Genomic DNA, 6,525 nt, shown 5'->3' with positions numbered 1-6,525 from the left:
AAAACGCGAATTCATAGTATGGAAACTTACGTCTCTCGACGATGGGACGATCCACGCGAAGAGTTGTTACGTGCACGCGTATGGTGCGATTGCGTCGATTCGCTTTTCTGTACGGGGAGTAATAGAACGTTGAGTTGACTTATCGGGTCTTCGTTGGAATTACCGTCGCTGGCATTGTAAACTCCAGATGACCTTGTGATTCCTTCGTCGGGCACTGGTAAAGGGTGGCGATGATGCGTTCTATAATAGAAATACCCGTCGTAGCGTTTCTTCCGAGTCAACCCGCTCACGAAACTCTCTCTCGTCGTGGAATCCCCGCGTCGGAGAGTAAAACGCGAATTCATACTATGAAAACTTACGTCTCTCGACGATGGGACGATCCACGCGAAGAGTTGTTTACGTGCACGCGTATGGTGCGATTGCGTCGATTCGCTTTTCTGTACGGGGAGAAATAGAACGTTGAGTTGACTTATCGGGTCTTCGTTGGAATTACCGTCGCTGGCATTGTAAACTCCAGATGACCTTGTGATTCCTTCGTCGGGCACTGGTAAAGGGTGGCGATGATGCGTTCTATAATAGAAATACCCGTCGTAGCGTTTCTTCCGAGTCAACCCGCTCACGAAACTCTCTCTCGTCGTGGAATCCCCGCGTCGGAGAGTAAAACGCGAATTCATACTATGAAAACTTACGTCTCTCGACGATGGGACGATCCACGCGAAGAGTTGTTTACGTGTACGCGTATGGTGCGATTGCGTCGATTCGCTTTTCTGTACGGGGAGAAATAGAACGTTGAGTTGACTTATCGGGTCTTCGTTGGAATTACCGTCGCTGGCATTGTAAACTCCAGATGACCTTGTGATTCCTTCGTCGGGCACTGGTAAAGGGTGGCGATGATGCGTTCTATAATAGAAATACCCGTCGTAGCGTTTCTTCCGAGTCAACCCGCTCACGAAACTCTCTCTCTCGTCGTGGAATCCCCGCGTCGGAGAGTAAAACGCCGAAGGCTTACTATGAAACTTACGTCTCTCGACGATGGGACGATCCACGCGAAGAGTTGTTACGTGCACGCGTATGGTGCGATTGCGTCGATTCGCTTTTCTGTACGGGGAGTAATAGAACGTTGAGTTGACTTATCGGGTCTTCGTTGGAATTACCGTCGCTGGCATTGTAAACTCCAGATGACCTTGTGATTCCTTCGTCGGGCACTGGTAAAGGGTGGCGATGATGCGTTCTATAATAGAAATACCCGTCGTAGCGTTTCTTCCGAGTCAACCCGCTCACGAAACTCTCTCTCGTCGTGGAATCCCCGCGTCGGAGAGTAAAACGCGAATTCATACTATGAAAACTTACGTCTCTCGACGATGGGACGATCCACGCGAAGAGTTGTTTACGTGCACGCGTATGGTGCGATTGCGTCGATTCGCTTTTCTGTACGGGGAGAAATAGAACGTTGAGTTGACTTATCGGGTCTTCGTTGGAATTACCGTCGCTGGCATTGTAAACTCCAGATGACCTTGTGATTCCTTCGTCGGGCACTGGTAAAGGGTGGCGATGATGCGTTCTATAATAGAAATACCCGTCGTAGCGTTTCTTCCGAGTCAACCCGCTCACGAAACTCTCTCTCGTCGTGGAATCCCCGCGTCGGAGAGTAAAACGCGAATTCATACTATGAAAACTTACGTCTCTCGACGATGGGACGATCCACGCGAAGAGTTGTTTACGTGCACGCGTATGGTGCGATTGCGTCGATTCGCTTTTCTGTACGGGGAGAAATAGAACGTTGAGTTGACTTATCGGGTCTTCGTTGGAATTACCGTCGCTGGCATTGTAAACTCCAGATGACCTTGTGATTCCTTCGTCGGGCACTGGTAAAGGGTGGCGATGATGCGTTCTATAATAGAAATACCCGTCGTAGCGTTTCTTCCGAGTCAACCCGCTCACGAAACTCTCTCTCGTCGTGGAATCCCCGCGTCGGAGGGTAAAACGCGATATATAATAGTATATGCCAGTGGTTCGCGCGCGTCGTCTCTGAGATACGCGGTCGACAGAGTTCCGAAAACACGTGATGTGCCACGATTTCCGTGCGTCTTACATCTTTCGACGATGGGACGATCCACGCGAAGAGAACGTTCGTGCTTGCGTGAGGTGCAACAGCGTCGATTCGCTTTTCTGTACGGGGAGAAATAGAACGTTGAGTTGACTTATCGGGTCTTCGTTGGAATTACCGTCGCTGGCATTGTAAACTCCAGATGACCTTGTGATTCCTTCGTCGGGCACTGGTAAAGGGTGGCGATGATTCGTTCTATAATAGTAATACCCGTCGTAGCGTTTCGACCGATGTCACCCGCCACGAATGTCTCTCTCGACGTGGAAACCCCGCGCCGAAGAGTAAACGCGAAGGCTTACCATACGAAAGAAAACGGTATTATACGCCTGTGGTATGTGCGTCTCGGCTCTGTGATACGCGATCGGCAGAGTTACAAAAAAACGTTGATGGGCCACGATTTCCGTGCGTCTTACATCTTTCGACGATGGGACGATCCACGCGAAGAGTAGTTACGTGCTCGCGCGAGGTGCGATAGCGTCGATTCGCTTTTCTGTACGGGGAGAAATAGAACGATGAGTTGACTTATCGGGTCTTCGTTGGAATTACCGTCGCTGGCATTGTAAACTCCAGATGACCTTGTGATTCCTTCGTCGGGCACTGGTAAAGGGTGGCGATGATTCGTTCTATAATAGAAATACCCGTCGTAGCGATTCGGCCGAGACACCCGCCACGAAACTCTCTCTCGTCGTGGAATCCCCATGTCGGAGAGTAAAACGCGAAGGCTAACTATATAAGAAACATATAGTATTATTTATGCCTGTGGTTCTCCGTTTGTCCTACTCTCAGATACGCGACTCGGAGAGTTACGAATAATCGTGATGGACCACGATTTCTGTACGTCTTACATCTTTCGACGATGGGACGATCCACGCGAAGAGATCATTCCTGCTTGCGTGAGGTGCGATAGCGCCGATTCGCTTTTCTGTACGGGGAGAAATAGAACGATGAGTTGACTTATCGGGTCTTCGTTGGAATTACCGTCGCTGGCATTGTAAACTCCAGATGACCTTGTGATTCCTTCGTCGGGCACTGGTAAAGGGTGGCGATGATTCGTTCTATAATAGAAATACCCGTCGTAGCGATTCGGCCGTGTCACCCGCCACGAAAATCTCTCTCGTCGTGGAATCCCCGCGTCGTAGAGTAAACGCGAAGGCTTGCTATAGAAGACTATAGTTTATACGCCTGTGGTTCACCGGTTGCCTGCTCTCCGGGGTACGCGATCGCGCAGGAGTTACGGAAGAACTTGATGGGCCACGATCTCCAAGCGGCTATATCTTTCGACGATGGGACGATTCACGCGAAGAGAACGTTCGTGCATGCGTGAGGTGCGATAGCGTTGATTCGCTTGTCTGTACGGGGAGAAATAGAACGATGAGTTGACTTATCGGGTCTTCGTTGGAATTACCGTCGCTGGCATTGTAAACTCCAGATGACCTTGTGATTCCTTCGTCGGGCACTGGTAAAGGGTGGCGATGATTCGTTCTATAATAGAAATACCCGTCGTAGCGTTTCGACCGATGTCACCCGCCACGAAATTCTCTCTCGTCGTGGAATCCCCGCGTCGGAGAGTAACCGCCGAAGGCTTGCTATAGAAGACTATAGTTTATACGCCTGTGGTTCACCGGTTGCCGGCTCTCCGGGGCACGCGATCGCGCGAAGGTTACGGAGGGACGTGAAGCGCCCGAGCAATGAAACGTCCGCAGGAGGAAACGAGCAACCGCCGAACATTGTTTCGCGACGTTTCCATAATGTATTGTCGTTTCGCTCGCATCCCGCTTCTTTCCCCTAGTTTCCTCGACGCGTAGTTTCGCAGCCTTAGTGGACGAATCATTCTCGATTCGAGGAAAGATATGCAGTGGGGCGTGCAATGAGCCCGCCAGAGACCACGATCTCCAATGCGTCTTTACATCTTTCGACGATGGGATGATCCACGCGAAGAGAACGTTCGTGCTTGCGCGAGGTGCGTTAGCGTCGATTCGCTTTTCTGTACGGGGAGAAATAGAACGATGAGTTGACTTATCGGGTCTTCGTTGGAATTACCGTCGCTGGCATTGTAAACTCCAGATGACCTTGTGATTCCTTCGTCGGGCACTGGTAAAGGGTGGCGATGATTCGTTCTATAATAGAAATACCCGTCGTAGCGATTCGGCCGAGTCACCCGCCACGAAACTGTCTCTCTTTCGTCGTGGAAACCCCGCGTCGGAGAGTAAAACGCGCGAAGGCTGTGACTGTAACATATATATATACAGTATACAATGCCTGTGGTTTTTGCGCGTGTCGGCTCTTCGGTATACGCGATCGGCCAGAGTTACGGAGGGACGGTGAAGCGCACGAGAAATTGAAACGGCCGCACGATTGGAACCGAGCAACCGTCGAACATTGTTTCGCGACGTTTCCATAATGCGTTTTCGTTTCGCTCGCATACCGCTTCTTTTCCCCTAGTCTCTGAGACGCGTTTTCGAGCCGTTCTTCTACTATCGATTCTCGTAGAGAGAAGGGACCGGGTAGTCTGGAAGTGGAACCCGCATCTTGCGTGTACCGTACACGGAATTGAGAGGACCGGCCGTGAAGCTCGTTTTAAAGCCGTGCGTCTGACACCCAACTCTTGCGCGCCAATTTCGCGGCAAGAGATAATATGGGACGAATGACCGGCAAAGAGCCAGCTGTGAAGTCTGTTTTTTTAATCGAATCCGTGGACGTGTGTATGCCGTAGCGTCGCTCGTCGTGTTCGTTCATGGTCGTTCCGAGAGAAAGAACGAAAGCGGTAACGAAGGGACCGGCCGTGAAGCTCGTTTTAAAGCCGCGCGTCTGACACCCAACTCTTGCGCGCCAATTTCGCGGCAAGAGATAACATGGGACGAATGACCGGCAAAGAGCCAGCTGTGAAGTCTTTTTTCATTATTTGCTTTCAATCGATCGATCGGTACGATTCGTGCAACGTTTCGCGCGATGCGACGCGAAAACATGCGCGCAACAATAGATGCGTCTGATCGGAAGAACGCGAGGGTCGACTGCACGCGATGGATTCAGTATCGGGTAGGATACAAAATATATCCCCGTCGTTTCCACGCGTGCGAGTCTTCTGCGTCTTTCGCGGGTTTTTGAATGCACTATACGCCCGGAACGTCGAGAAATATATACATATTACTTGAACGTTTTTCGTCTCGAAAGGCTTCGGTGTCGTCTCCAAGGCGACGCCTGAATCTCCTTCGCGCGCTGGTCGGAGATTCAGGTATCAACTTTTATCTTCTCTTTGAAAGAAGAGAGATATTAGGTCGAACAAATGAGAATAAAATTATATATGTGAAATATAAAATTTATACGATTACCCTGAACGGTGGATCACTTGGCTCGTGGGTCGATGAAGAACGCAGCTAATTGCGCGTCAACGTGTGAACTGCAGGACACATGAACATCGACATTTCGAACGCACATTGCGGTCCACGGATACAATTCCTGGACCACGCCTGGCTGAGGGTCGTTTACGTACCATACACTGCTTGCGTAGCTCTGTCAAATCCCCGCCGTCGTTCACCTCTTCGGATCGAACGTTTTTTTACCGAAGGGCGCAAAGAACGTTTCTGAGTCGGGTTAAGAGAAGGATGCTACGTACGAGCGAACGATGGGTGTCTCGTCGGCGTTTGTCGCGGACACGCGAAAATTCTGTGAATTTCACGGACAGTGTACGTTCTAGTTGTTGCAAAACGATCGGAATCGTTTGTATGGACTCGCGTGAGTGTTCGCGGCGTCGTGCGTCGTTCAATTACGACCGCCCGCGGATACCGCTCCACTGCGATATGGATCTGAGCGACAACTTTTTCGGCTGTTCGTGAGATGAACGGTTTCGTGTGTTTAGAAAAATTTTTTTTCCCGCGCTCCCGACGTCACCTGAAATGATGCGTCAGAGGTGAAAGAAAATATTAAGAAGTCGAGAGAGAGAGAGACTACACACGTTTTATTCATATTTTGTATACCGTGCGTGAGACGGATGTGCACGACACGTCGTATGTCGGTATATTACCGACTGGCCCCAGGGAGATTGTTTTCTTCCTCTCTTACGAATGAGATGTACGTTTCGGAGGATCGTCGTTACCGAAACACACGGCAAAACGAGACTTCTCGCAGCAGAACCTTTATACACAATACACATCGACTCTTTTTACCCCGAGAGAGAGAGAAAAGGTGTATTTCTTTTTTTTATTTTTCGAATTCGACGCACGAACGCTTTGACGACTGGAGAAAAACACGGTGTGTGTTAAAATCGTGCGGGACGAGCATGCGTATTCGTAACGGGTCGAATAGTTCTTATTCCCCGTCGTCGCGTGTCCTCGCTGGACCACCACCGTGCGCTTCCGCCACGTTCAGTTGAATTTCGAAATATATATATATAAAAAGAATCACCATATACTCTCTTTCGG

General features: G+C 50.1%; 1 non-coding gene across 1 annotated transcript; it reads left to right on the top strand.

The window, feature by feature from the left end:
• Positions 1–5,433: 5,433 nt before the first annotated feature.
• On the top strand, positions 5,434–5,588 carry LOC143176295 (5.8S ribosomal RNA). The gene has a single exon (XR_013000867.1). It is a non-coding gene; the product is annotated as a 5.8S ribosomal RNA (ribosomal RNA).
• The last annotated feature ends 937 nt before the right edge of the window (positions 5,589–6,525 follow it).

Source organism: Nomia melanderi, unplaced genomic scaffold (assembly GCF_051020985.1).
Source record: "Nomia melanderi isolate GNS246 unplaced genomic scaffold, iyNomMela1 scaffold0481, whole genome shotgun sequence".
NCBI lineage: Eukaryota > Metazoa > Arthropoda > Insecta > Hymenoptera > Halictidae > Nomia > Nomia melanderi.
The sequence above is the reverse complement of the archived record's forward strand: the minus strand, read 5'-3'. Positions and strand labels throughout refer to the sequence as shown.